General features: G+C 43.9%; 1 long non-coding RNA gene across 3 annotated transcripts in view; it reads right to left on the bottom strand.

Annotated features, from left to right (window-relative positions):
• Window positions 1-13,879, bottom strand: part of LOC307181407 — a 428,825-nt gene that overhangs the window by 303,592 nt on the left and 111,354 nt on the right. For all 3 annotated transcript variants that reach the window (XR_013826688.1, XR_013826689.1, XR_013826690.1), the window contains exon 2: window positions 12,427-12,512. This is a non-coding gene — a long non-coding RNA (uncharacterized lncRNA). The remainder of the gene's footprint in view (window positions 1-12,426; window positions 12,513-13,879) is intronic.

The raw sequence follows: 13,879 nt of genomic DNA, 5'->3' as shown, positions 1-13,879 counted from the left end.
GCTTGCTTAAGGGGAAAGGTGAGTTGGGGTGCTGCATAAAACCAGATATCGAAATGAGCACAGATAAAGTTCCTTAAGCCAAATATGGAATAGACAAGAGCTACTGCTTGCTCAACGAAATGGACTCGACACCGCATATTAAACGCCTAAGAATGTACCTGACTAGTAAGTATCTTAAAACCTATGGATTGCTATGTCTCCGAAAGAGAATGAAGCATGTGTACAGGGGCATAAACACAGCAGTGAAAGGATTGGAGAGGTTTGGTGAGCAAAAGAAGACCCTTTGAAGTCATATTACATGGTACCCATTCCACGGGTTTTAACTACCCAGGTTTAAGGTATTCTTCCTTCAGCTAAATCTTGCATGGGGAACCTAGAGTATGATCAACCATGTGATCGGGAGACGTGTTCAAATATTTCTCAGTTTTCGTACCCTGGTACTCGGGTGCAACATTCCAGACGCTTTACTAACACTCTCCCCACTTGGAGAGTCAGTCCCTTTAACCTCCTGTTTGGCCCAGTTTGCAATTTCTGTGGAAGATGAACAGGAATAGCGAGAACCAATGAGAGACTAGCTGAAGGTGTCTGGATGGGCAAATTTAACTCTCATTTCCCACCAGGAAGAGGAATTAACCAAAGGCTCAGCATGCCGTGCCAGAACCAGATTAGGGCCTGAAGACATCCTGCGGTGTTGCGGCCAGCTCACAAGAAAGCGAGTTGAAGAAAGGAGCTCAGGGGCACTGTAATTCACAAACATGCAGAGTTATAAATGACAGCTATCGTCCAAAAATAGACTGAAGTAAGGCTGCCAAGAGGACTTGAAAGCGGGGCAGAATTGCAGGAAACCGATTTCAGGAGGTAGACTGGAATTGCATTGAAAGCATAGGAAAAGAGGCAGAACGTCCACAATGATGCACTTGGCCAAAAAGGGCGTATGTATTTTTTCCTGAATATATTCAGGAAAAAACGCATACGCCCTTTTTGGCCAACCAAGCAAGCTTGCAATGGAAATCTGCACTACAATGCAGTCTCACTTCCCCCTGGTCAAAAGGGCCATCTGAAAAAAGTGTAAAATCCAGAAAGGCAGGACAGGCCATGGAGAACTGGGAGCCTTGTTATGCTGATGGGCGGGATGTAAATTGCCAACAGACACTCGGGAGAAGTGTATGGTGTTTCCTGAAACATCTAAAAAACAAAGCAACAGAACCTAGGGCACTTCCACTTATGGTCCTATAGCTTAAGGAAATTAAAATGAAAAAGACACAGCCACCCCAAAGTTTGGAACGGCTCTGTTTACAAGAACCTCGTTTACAGTACAAGTTCAACATCGCAGAAAGTGAAAAATGGATAAAGAAGTTGTGGTATTTACTTACAAAGCAATATCACTCAGAAATGAAATCTGTGTCATCAGGCCCTTAGCAGCACAATGAGTGGATTCAGGTATGATGATTCTAACTGAAATAAGTCACACAGAAAAAGAAACATCCTAAGATATCAGTAATACACGGAATGTAAACTTGGCTACACAGGAACTGAATTACAGAACAGAACAGGGTCTCAAATTTAGAAAACCAACTTATGCTTGCTTAAGGGGAAAGGTGAGTTGGGGTGCTGCATAAAACCAGAGATTGAAATGAGCACAGATAAAGTTCCTTAAGCCAAATATGGAATAGACAAGAGCTACTCCTTGCTCAACGAAATGGACTCAACACCGCATATTAAACGCCTAAGAATGTACCTGACTAGTAAGTATCTTAAAACCTATGGATTGCTATGTCTCTGAAAGAGAATCAAGCATGTGTACAGGGGCATAAACGCAGCAGTGATAGGATTGGAGAGGTTCGTGAGCAAATGAAGACCCTTTGAAGTCATATTGCATGGTACCCATTCCACGGGTTTCAACTACCCAGGTTTTAGGTATTCTTCCTCTAGCTAAAACACGCAGTGGAACCCAAAGTATGATCAACCATGTGATCGGGAGACGTGTTCAAATATGTCTCAGTTTTCTTACCCTGGTACTCGGGTGCAACATTCCAGACGCTTTACTAACACTCTCCCGACTTGGAGAGTCAGTCCCTTTAACCTCCTGTTTGGCCCAGTTTGCAATTTCTGCGGAAGATGAACAGGAATAGCGAGAACCAATGAGAGACTAGCTGGAGGTGTCTGGACGGGCAAATTTAACTCTCATTTCCCACCAGGAAGAGGAATTAACCAAAGGCTCAGCGTGCAGCGCCGGAACCAGATTAGGGCCTGAAGCCATCCTGCGGTGTTGCGGCCAGGTCACAAGAAAGCGAGTTGAAGAAAGGAGCTCAGGGGCACTGTAATTCACAAACCTGCAGAGTTATAAATGACAGCTATCGTCCAAAAATAGACTGAAGTAAGGCTGCCAAGAGGACTTGAAAGCGGGGCAGAATTGCAGGAAACCGATTTCAGGAGGTAGACTGGAATTGCATTGAAAGCATAGGAAAAGAGGCAGAACGTCCACAATGATGCACTTGGCCAAAAAGGGCGTATGCGTTTTTTCCTGAATATATTCAGGAAAAAACGCATACGCCCTTTTTGGCCAACCAAGCAAGCTTGCAAAGGAAATCTGCACTACAAAGAAGTCTCACTTCCCCCCGGTCAAAAGGGCCATCTGAAAAAGGTGTAAAATCCAGAAAGGCAGGACAGGCCATGGAGAAGTGGGAGCTTTGTTATGCTGATGGGCGGGATGTAAATTGCCAACAGACACTCAGGAGAAGTGTATGGTGTTTCCTGAAACATCTAAAAAACAAAGCAACAGAGCCTAGGGCACTTCCACTTATGGTCCTATAGCTTAGGGAATTTAAAATCTAAAAGACACAGCCACCCCAACGTTTCAAACGGCTCTGTTTACAAGAACCTCGTTTACAGTACAAGTTCAACATCGCAGAAAGTGAAAAATGGATAAAGAAGTTGTGGTATTTACTTACAAAGCAATATCACTCAGCAATGAAATCTATGTCATCAGGCCCTTAGCAGCACAATGAGTGGATTCAGGTATGATGATTCTAACTGAAATAAGTCACACAGAAAAAGAAACATCATAAGATATCAGTAATACACGGAATGGAAACTTGGCTACACAGGAACTGAATTACAGAACAGAACAGGGTCTCAAATTTAGAAAACCAACTTATTCTTGCTTAAAGGTAAAGGTGAGTTGGGGTGCTGCATAAAACCAGAGATTGAAATGAGCACAGATAAAGTTCCTTAAGTCAAATATGGAATAGACAAGAGCTACTCCTTGCTCAACGAAATGGACTCAACACCGCATATTAAACGCCTAAGAATGTACCTGACTAGTAAGTATCTTAAAACCTATGGATTGCTATGTCTCCAAAAGAGAATCAAGCATGTGTACAGGGGCATAAACGCAGCAGTGATAGGATTGGAGAGGTTCGGTGAGCAAATGAAGACCCTTTGAAGTCATATTGCATGGTACCCATTACATAGGTCTCATCTCTACAGGTTTAAGGTATTCTTCCTTCAGCTAAAACATGCATGTGGAACCCAAGTATGATCAACCATGTGAACGGGAGACGTGTTCAAATATGTCTCAGTTTTCGTACCCTGGTACTCGGGTGCAACATTCCAGACGCTTTACTGACACTCTCCCGACTTGGAGAGTCAGTCCCTTTAACCTCCTGTTTGGCCCAGTTTGCAATTTCTGCGGAAGATGAACAGGAATAGCGAGAACCAATGAGAGGCTAGCTGGAGGTGTCTGGACGGGCAAATTTAACTCTCATTTCCCACCAGGAAGAGGAATTAACCAAAGGCTCAGCATGCCGGGCCGGAATCAGATTAGGGCCTGAAGCCATCCTGCGGTGTTGCGGCCATGTCACAAGAAAGCGAGTTGAAGAAAGGCGCTCAAGGGCACTGTAATTCACAAACCTGCAGAGTTATAAATGACAGCTATCGTCCAAAAATAGACTGAAGTAAGGCTGCCAAGAGGACTTGAAAGCGGGGCAGAATTGCAGGAAACCGATTTCAGGAGGTAGACTGGAATTGCATTGAAAGCATAGGAAAAGAGGCAGAACGTACACAATGATGCACTTGGCCAAAAAGGGCGTATGCGTTTTTTCCTGAATATATTCAGGAAAAAACGCATACGCCCTTTTTGGCCAACCAAGCAAGCTTGCAAAGGAAATCTGCACTACAATGAAGTCTCACTTCCCCCCGGTCAAAAGGGCCATCTGAAAAAAGTGTAAAATCCAGAAAGGCAGGACAGGCCATGGAGAACTGGGAGCCTTGTTATGCTGATGGGCGGGATGTAAATTGCCAACAGACACTCGGGAGAAGTGTATGGTGTTTCCTGAAACATGTAAAAAACAAAGCAACAGAGCCTAGGGCACTGCCACTTATGGTCCTATAGCTTAGGGAAATTAAAATCAAAAAGACACAGCCACCCCAAAGTTTGGGACGCCTCTGTTTACAAGAACATCGTTTACAGTACAAGTTCAACATCGCACAAAGTGAAAAATGGATAAAGAAGTTGTGGTATTTACTTACAAAGCAATATCACTCAGCAATGAAATCTGTGTCATCAGGCCCTTAGCAGCACAATGAGTGGATTCAGGTATGATGATTCTAACTGAAATAAGTCACACAGAAAAAGAAACATCATAAGATATCAGTAATACACGGAATGGAAACTTGGCTACACAGGAACTGAATTACAGAACAGAACAGGGTCTCAAATTTAGAAAACCAACTTATGCTTGCTTAAGGGTAAAGGTGAGTTGGGATGCTGCATAAAACCAGAGATTGAAATGAGAACAGATAAAGTTCCTTAAGCCAAATATGGAATAGACAAGAGCTACTCCTTGCTCAACGAAATGGACTCAACACCGCATATTAAACGCCTAAGAATGTACCTGACTAGTAAGTATCTTAAAACCTATGGATTGCTATGTCTCCGAAAGAGAATCAAGCATGTGTACAGGGGCATAAACGCAGCAGTGATAGGATTGGAGATGTTCGGTGAGCAAATGAAGACCCTTTGAAGTCATATTGCATGGTACCCATTCCACCTGTTTCAACTACCCAGGTTTAAGGTATTCTTCCTTCAGCTAAAACATGCATGTGGAACCTAGAGTATGATCAACCATGTGATCGGGAGACGTGTTCAAATATGTCTCAGTTTTCGTACCCTGGTACTCGGATGCAACATTCCAGATGCTTTACTAACACTCTCCCCACTTGGAGAGTCAGTCCCTTTAACCTCCTGTTTGGCCCAGTTTGCAATTTCTGCGGAAGATGAACAGGAATAGCGAGAACCAATGAGAGACTAGCTGGAGGTGTCTGAACGGGCAAATTTAACTCTCATTTCCCACCAGGAAGAGGAATTAACCAAAGGCTCAGCGTGCCGTGCCAGAACCAGATTAGGGCCTGAAGCCATCCTGCGGTGTTGCGGCCAGCTCACAAGAAAGCGAGTTGAAGAAAGGAGCTCAGGGGCACTGTAATTCACAAACCTGCAGAGTTATAAATGACAGCTATCGTCCAAAAATAGACTGAAGTACGGCTGCCAAGAGGACTTGAAAGCGGGGCAGAATTGCAGGAAACCGATTTCAGGAGGTAGACTGGAATTGCATTGAAAGCATAGGAAAAGAGGCAGAACGTCCACAATGATGCACTTGGCCAAAAAGGGCGTATGCGTTTTTTCCTGAATATATTCAGGAAAAAACGCATACGCCCTTTTTGGCCAACCAAGCAAGCTTGCAAAGGAAATCTGCACTACAATGAAGTCTCACTTCCCCCCGGTAAAAAGGGCCATCTGAAAAAAGTGTAAAATCCAGAAAGGCAGGACAGGCCATGGAGAACTGAGAGCCATGTTATGCTGAAGGGCGGGATGTAAATTGCCAACAAACACTCGGGAGAAGTGTATGGTGTTTCCTGAAACATCTAAAAAACAAAGCAACAGAGCCTAGGGCACTTCCACTTATGGTCCTATAGCTTAGGGAAATTAAAATCAAAAAGACACAGCCACCCCAAAGTTTGGAACGGCTCTGTTTACAAGAACCTCGTTTACAGTACAAGTTCAACATCGCAGAAAGTGAAAAATAGATAAAGAAGTTGTGGTATTTACTTACAAAACAATATCACTCAGCAATGAAATCTGTGTCATCAGGCCCTTAGCAGCACAATGAGTGGATTCAGGTATGATGATTCTAACTGAAATAAGTCACACAGAAAAAGAAACATCATAAGATATCAGTAATACACGGAATGTAAACTTGGCTACACAGGAACTGAATTACAGAACAGAACAGTGTCTCAAATTTAGAAAACCAACTTATGCTTGCTTAAGGGGAAAGGTGAGTTGGGGTGCTGCATAAAACCAGAGATTGAAATGAGCACAGATAAAGTTCCTTAAGCCAAATATGGAATAGACAAGAGCTACTCCTTGCTCAACGAAATGGACTCAACACCCCATATTAAACGCCTAAGAATGTACCTGACTAGTAAGTATCTTAAAACCTATGGATTGCTATGTCTCCGAAAGAGAATCAAGCCTGTGTACAGGGGCATAAATGCAGCAGTGATAGGATTGGAGAGGTTCGTGAGCAAATGAAGACCCTTTGACGTCATATTGCATGGTACCCATTCCACGGGTTTCAACTACCCAGGTTTAAGGTATTCTTCCTTCAGCTAAAACATGCATGTGGAACCTAGAGTATGATCAACCAAGTGATCGGGAGACATGTTCAAATATGTCTCAGTTTTCGTACCCTGGTACTCGGGTGCAACATTCCAGACGCTTTACTAACACTCTCCCGACTTGGAGAGTCAGTCCCTTTAACCTCCTGTTTGGCCCAGTTTGCAATTTCTGCGGAAGATGAACAGGAATACCGAGAACCAATGAGAGGCTAGCTGGAGGTGTCTGGACGGGCAAATTTAACTCTCATTTCCCAACAGGAAGAGGAATTAACCAAAGGCTCAGAATGCCGGGCCGGAACCAGATTAGGGCCTGAAGCCATCCTGCGGTGTTGCGGCCAGGTCACAAGAAAGCGAGTTGAAGAAAGGAGTTCAGGGGCACTGTAATTCACAAACCTGCAGAGTTATAAATGACAGCTATCGTCCAAAAATAGACTGAAGTAAGGCTGCCAAGAGGACTTGAAAGCGGGGCAGAATTGCAGGAAACCGATTTCAGGAGGTAGACTGGAATTGCATTGAAAGCATAGGAAAAGAGGCAGAACGTCCACAATGATGCACTTGGCCAAAAAGGGCGTATGCGTTTTTTCCTGAATATATTCAGGAAAAAACGCATACGCCCTTTTTGGCCAACCAAGCAAGCTTGCAAAGGAAATCTGCACTACAATGAAGTCTCACTTCCCCCTGGTCAAAAGGGCCATCTGAAAAAAGTGTAAAATCCAGAAAGGCAGGACAGGCCATGGAGAACTGGGAGCCTTGTTATGCTGATGGGCGGGATGTAAATTGCCAACAGACACTTGGGAGAAGTGTATGGTGTTTCCTGAAACATCTAAAAAACAAAGCAACAGAGCCTAGGGCACATCCACTTATGGTCCTATAGCTTAGGGAAATTAAAATCAAAAAGACACAGCCACCCCAAAGTTTGGAACTGCTCTGTTTACAAGAACCTCGTTTACAGTACAAGTTCAACATCGCAGAAAGTGAAAAATGGATAAAGAAGTTGTGGTATTCACTTACAATGCAGTATCACTCAGCAATGAAATCTATGTCATCAGGCCCGTAGCAGCACAATGAGTGGATTCAGGTATGATGATTCTAACTGAAATAAGTCACACAGAAAAAGAAACATCATAAGATATCAGTAATACACGGAATGGAAACTTGGCTACACAGGAACTGAATTACAGAACAGAACAGGGTCTCAAATTTAGAAAACCAAGTTATGCTTGCTTAAGGGGAAAGGTGAGTTGGGGTGCTGCATAAAACCAGAGATTGAAATGAGCACAGATAAAGTTCCTTAAGCCAAATATGGAATAGACAAGAGCTACTCCTTGCTCAACGAAATGGACTCAACACCGCATATTAAACGCCTAAGAATGTACCTGACTAGTAAGTATCTTAAAACCTAGGGATTGCTATGTCTCCGAAAGAGAATCAAGCATGTGTACAGGGGCATAAACGCAGCAGTGATAGGATTGGAGAGGTTCGGTGAGCAAATGAAGACCCTTTGAAGTCATATTGCATGGTACCCATTCCACGGGTTTCAACTACCCAGGTTTTAGGTATTCTTCCTTCAGCTAAAACATGCATGTGGAACCCAGAGTATGATCAACCATGAGATCGGGAGACGTGTTCAAATATGTCTCAGTTTTCCTCCCCTGGTACTCGGGTGCAACATTCCAGACGCTTTACTAACACTCTCCCCACTTGGAGAGTCAGCGCCTTTAACCTCCTGTTTGGCCCAGTTTGCAATTTCTGCAGAAGATGAACAGGAATAGCGAGAACCAATGAGAGACTAGCTGGAGGTGTCTGGACGGGCAAATTTAACTCTCATTTCCCACCAGGAAGAGGAAATAACCAGAGGCTCAGCGTGCCGTGCCAGAACCAGATTAGGGCCTGAAGCCATCCTGCGGTGTTGCGGCCAGCTCAAAAGAAAGCGACTTGAAGAAAGGAGCTCAGGGGCACTGTAATTCACAAACCTGCAGAGTTATAAATGACAGCTATCGTCCAAAAATAGACTGAAGTAAGGCTGCCAAGAGGACTTGAATGCGGGGCAGAATTGCAGGAAACCGATTTCAGGAGGTAGACTGGAATTGCATTGAAAGCATAGGAAAAGAGGCAGAACGTCCACAATGATGCACTTGGCCAAAAAGGGCGTATGCGTTTTTTCCTGAATATATTCAGGAAAAAACGCATACGCCCTTTTTGGCCAACCAAGCAAGCTTGCAAAGGAAATCTGCACTACAATGAAGTCTCACTTCCCCCCGGTCAAAAGGGCCATCTGAAAAAAGTGTAAACTCCAGAAAGGCAGGACAGGCCATGGAGAACTGGGAGCCTTGTTATGCTGATGGGCGGGATGTAAATTGCCAACAACCACTCGGGAGAAGTGTATGGTGTTTCCTGAAACATCTAAAAAACAAAGCAACAGAACCTAGGGCACTTCCACTTATGGTCCTATAGCTTAGGGAAATTAAAATCAAAAAGACACAGCCACCCCAAAGTTTGGAACGGCTCTGTTTACAATAACCTCGTTTACCGTACAAGTTCAACATCGCAGAAAGTGAAAAATGGATAAAGAAGTTGTGGTATTCACTTACAAAGCAATATCACTCAGCAATGAAATCTATGTCATCAGGCCCTTAGCAGCACAATGAGTGGATTCAGGTATGATGATTCTAACTGAAATAAGTCACACAGAAAAAGAAACATCATAAGATATCAGTAATACACGGAATGGAAACTTGGCTACACAGGAACTGAATTACAGAACAGAACAGGGTCTCTAATTTAGAAAACCAACTTATGCTTGCTTAAGGGTAAAGGTGAGTTGGGGTGCTGCATAAAACCAGAGATTGAAATGAGCACAGATAAAGTTCCTTAAGCCAAATATGGAATAGACAAGAGCTACTCCTTGCTCAATGAAATGGACTCAACACCGCATATTAAACGCCTAAGAATGTACCTGACTAGTAAGTATCTTAAAACCTGTGGATTGCTATGTCTCCGAAAGAGAATCAAGCATGTGTACAGGGGCATAAACGCAGCAGTGATAGGATTGGAGAGGTTCGGTGAGCAAATAAAGACCCTTTGAAGTCATATTGCATGGTACCCATTCCACGGGTTTCACCTACCCAGGTATAAGGTATTCTTCCTTCAGCTAAAACATGCATGTGGAACCCAGAGTATGATCAACCATGTGATCGGGAGACGTGTTCAAATATGTCTCAGTTTTCGTACCCTGGTACTCGGGTGCAACATTCCAGACGCTTTACTAGCACTCTCCCCACTTGGAGAGTCAGTCCCTTTAACCTCCTGTTTGGCCCAGTTTGCAATTTCTGCGGAAGATGAACAGGAATAGCGAGAACCAATGAAAGACTAGCTGGAGGTGTCTGGACGGGCAAATTTAACTCTCATTTCCCACCAGGAAGAGGAATTAACCAAAGGCTCAGCGTGCCGTGCCGGAACCAGATTAGGGCCTGAAGCCATCATGCGGTGTTGCGGCCAGCTCATAAGAAAGCGAGTTGAAGAAAGGAGCTCAGGGGCACTGTAATTCACAAACCTGCAGAGTTATAAATGACAGCTATCGTCCAAAAATAGACTGAAATAAGGCTGCCATGAGGACTTGAAAACGGGGCAGAATTGCAGGAAACCGATTTCAGGAGGTAGACTGGAATTGCATTGAAAGCATAGGAAAAGAGGCAGAACGTCCACAATGATGCACTTGGCCAAAAAGGGCGTATGCGTTTTTTCCTGAATATATTCAGGAAAAAACGCATACGCCCTTTTTGGCCATCCAAGCAAGCTTGCAAAGGAAATCTGCACTACAATGAAGTCTCACTTCCCCCCGGTCAAAAGGGCCATCTGAAAAAAGTGTAAAATCCAGAAAGGCAGGACAGGCCATGGAGAACTGGGAGCCTTGTTATGCTGATGGGCGGGATGTAAATTGCCAACAACCACTCGGGAGAAGTGTATGGTGTTTCCTGAAACATCTAAAAAACAAAGCAACAGAGCCTAGGGCACTTCCACTTATGGTCCTATAGCTTAGGGAATTTAAAATCAAAAAGACACAGCCACCCCAAAGTTTGGGACGCCTCTGTTTACAAGAACCTCGTTTACAGTACAAGTTCAACATCGCAGAAAGTGAAAAATGGATAAAGAAGTTGTGGTATTTACTTACAAAGCAATATCACTCAGCAATGAAATCTGTGTCATCAGGCCCTTAGCAGCACAATGAGTGGATTCAGGTATGATGATTCTAACTGAAATAAGTCACACAGAAAAAGAAATATCATAAGATATCAGTAATACACGGAATGTAAACTTGGCTACACAGGAACTGAATTACAGAACAGAACAGGGTCTCAAATTTAGAAAACCAACTTATGCTTGCTTAAGGGGAAAGGTGAGTTGGGGTGCTGCATGAAACCAGAGATTGAAATGAGCACAGATAAAGTTCCTTAAGCCAAATATGGAATAGACAAGAGCTACTCCTTGCTCAACGAAATGGACTCAACACCGCATATTAAACGCCTAAGAATGTACCTGACTAGTAAGTATCTTAAAACCTATGGATTGCCATGTCTCCGAAAGAGAATCAAGCATGTGTGCAGGTGCATAAACGCAGCAGTGATAGGATTGGAGAGGTTCGGTGAGCAAATGAAGACCCTTTGAAATCATATTGCATGGTACCCTTTACACGGGTTTCAACTACCCAGGTTTTAGGTATTCTTCCTTCAACTAAAACATGCATGTGGAACCTAGAGTATGATCAACCATGTGATCGGGAGACCTGTTCAAATATGTCTCAGTTTTCGTACCCTGGTACTCGGGTGCAACATTCCAGACGCTTTACTAACACTCTCCCCACTTGGAGAGTCAGTCTCTTTAACTTCCTGTTTGGCCCAGTTTGCAATTTCTGTGGAAGATGAACAGGAATAGCGAGAACCAATGAAAGACTAGCTGGAGGTGTCTCGATGGGCAAATATAACTCTCATTTCCCACCAGGAAGAGGAATTAACCAAAGGCTCAGCGTGCCGTGCCAGAACCAGATTAGGGCCTGAAGCCATCATGCGGTGTTGCGGCCAGCTCACAAGAAAGCGAGTTGAAGAAAGGAGCTCAGGGGCACTGTAATTCACAAACCTGCAGAGTTATAAATGACAGCTATCGTCCAAAAATAGACTGAAGTAAGGCTGCCAAGAGGACTTGAAAACGGGGCAGAATTGCAGGAAACCGATTTCAGGAGGTAGACTGGAATTGCATTGAAAGCATAGGAAAAGAGGCAGAACGTCCACAATGATGCACTTGGCCAAAAAGGGCGTATGCGTTTTTTCCTGAATATATTCAGGAAAAAACGCATACGCCCTTTTTGGCCATCCAAGCAAGCTTGCAAAGGAAATCTGCACTACAATGAAGTCTCACTTCCCCCCCGGTCAAAAGGGCCATCTGAAAAAAGTGTAAAATCCAGAAAGGCAGGACAGGCCATGGAGAACTGGGAGCCTTGTTATGCTGATGGGCGGGATGTAAATTGCCAACAACCACTCGGGAGAAGTGTATGGTGTTTCCTGAAACATCTAAAAAACAAAGCAACAGAGCCTAGGGCACTTCCACTTATGGTCCTATAGCTTAGGGAATTTAAAATCAAAAAGACACAGCCACCGCAAAGTTTGGAACAGCTCTGTTTACAAGAACCTCGTTTACAGTACAAGTTCAACATCGCAGAAAGTGAAAAATGGATAAAGAAGTTGTGGTATTTACTTAAAAAGCAATATCACTCAGCAATGAAATCTGTGTCATCAGGCCCTTAGCAGCACAATGAGTGGATTCAGGTATGATGATTCTAACTGAAATAAGTCACACAGAAAAAGAAACATCATAAGATATCAGTAATACACGGAATGGAAACTTGGCTACACAGGAACTGAATTACAGAACAGAACAGGGTCTCAAATTTCGAAAACCAACTTATGCTTGCTTAAGGGGAAAGGTGAGTTGGGGTGCTGCATAAAACCAGAGATTGAAATGAGCACAGATAAAGTTCCTTAAGCCAAATATGGAATAGACAAGAGCTACTCCTTGCTCAACGAAATGGACTCAACACCGCATATTAAACGCCTAAGAATGTACCTGACTAGTAAGTATCTTAAAACCTATGGATTGCTATGTCTCCGAAAGAGAATCAAGCATGTGTACAGGGGCATAAACGCAGCAGTAATAGGATTGGAGAGGTTCGGTGAGCAAATGAAGACCCTTTGAAGTCATATTGCATGGTACCCATTCCACAGGTTTCAACTACCCAGGTTTTAGGTATTCTTCCTTCAGCTAAAACATGCATGTGGAACCCAGAGTATGATCAACCATGTGATCGGGAGACGTGTTCAAATATGTCTCAGTTTTCCTCCCCTGGTACTCGGGTGCAACATTCCAGACGCTTTACTAACACTCTCCCCACTTGGAGAGTCAGCGCCTTTAAACTCCTGTTTGGCCCAGTTTGCAATTTCTGCGGAAGATGAACAGGAATAGCGAGGACAAATGAGAGGCTAGCTGGAGGTGTCTGGACGGGCAAATTTAACTCTCATTTCCCACCAGGAAGAGGAAATAACCAAAGGCTCTGCATGCCGTACCGGAACCAGATTAGGGCCTGAAGCCATCCTGCGGTGTTGCGGCCAGGTCACAAGAAAGCGAGTTGAAGAAAGGAGCTCAGGGGCACTGTAATTCACAAACCTGCAGAGTTATAAATGACAGCTATCGTCCAAAAATAGACTGAAGTAAGGCTGCCAAGAGGACTTGAAAGCGGGGCAGAATTGCAGGAAACCGATTTCAGGAGGTAGACTGGAATTGCATTGAAAGCATAGGAAAAGAGGCAGAACGTCCACAATGATGCACTTGGCCAAAAAGGGCGTATGCATTTTTTCCTGAATATATTCAGGTAAAAACGCATACGCCCTTTTTGGCCAACCAAGCAAGCTTGCAAAGGAAATCTGCACTACAATGAAGTCTCACTTCCCCTCGGTCAAAAGGGCCATCTGAAAAAAGTGTAAAATCCAGAAAGGCAGGACAGGCCATGGAGAACTGGGAGCCTTGTTATGCTGATGGGCGGGATGTAAATTGCCAACAGACACTTGGGAGAAGTGTATGGTGTTTCCTGAAACATCTAAAAAACAAAGCAACAGAGCCTAGGGCACTTCCACTTATGGTCCTATAGCTTAGG

The sequence above is a fragment of the Stenella coeruleoalba genome (genome assembly GCF_951394435.1).
Source record: "Stenella coeruleoalba genome assembly, contig: scaffold_179, whole genome shotgun sequence".
NCBI lineage: Eukaryota > Metazoa > Chordata > Mammalia > Artiodactyla > Delphinidae > Stenella > Stenella coeruleoalba.
Note: the sequence above shows the minus strand (reverse complement) of the source record. Positions and strands in the feature narration are given on the sequence as shown.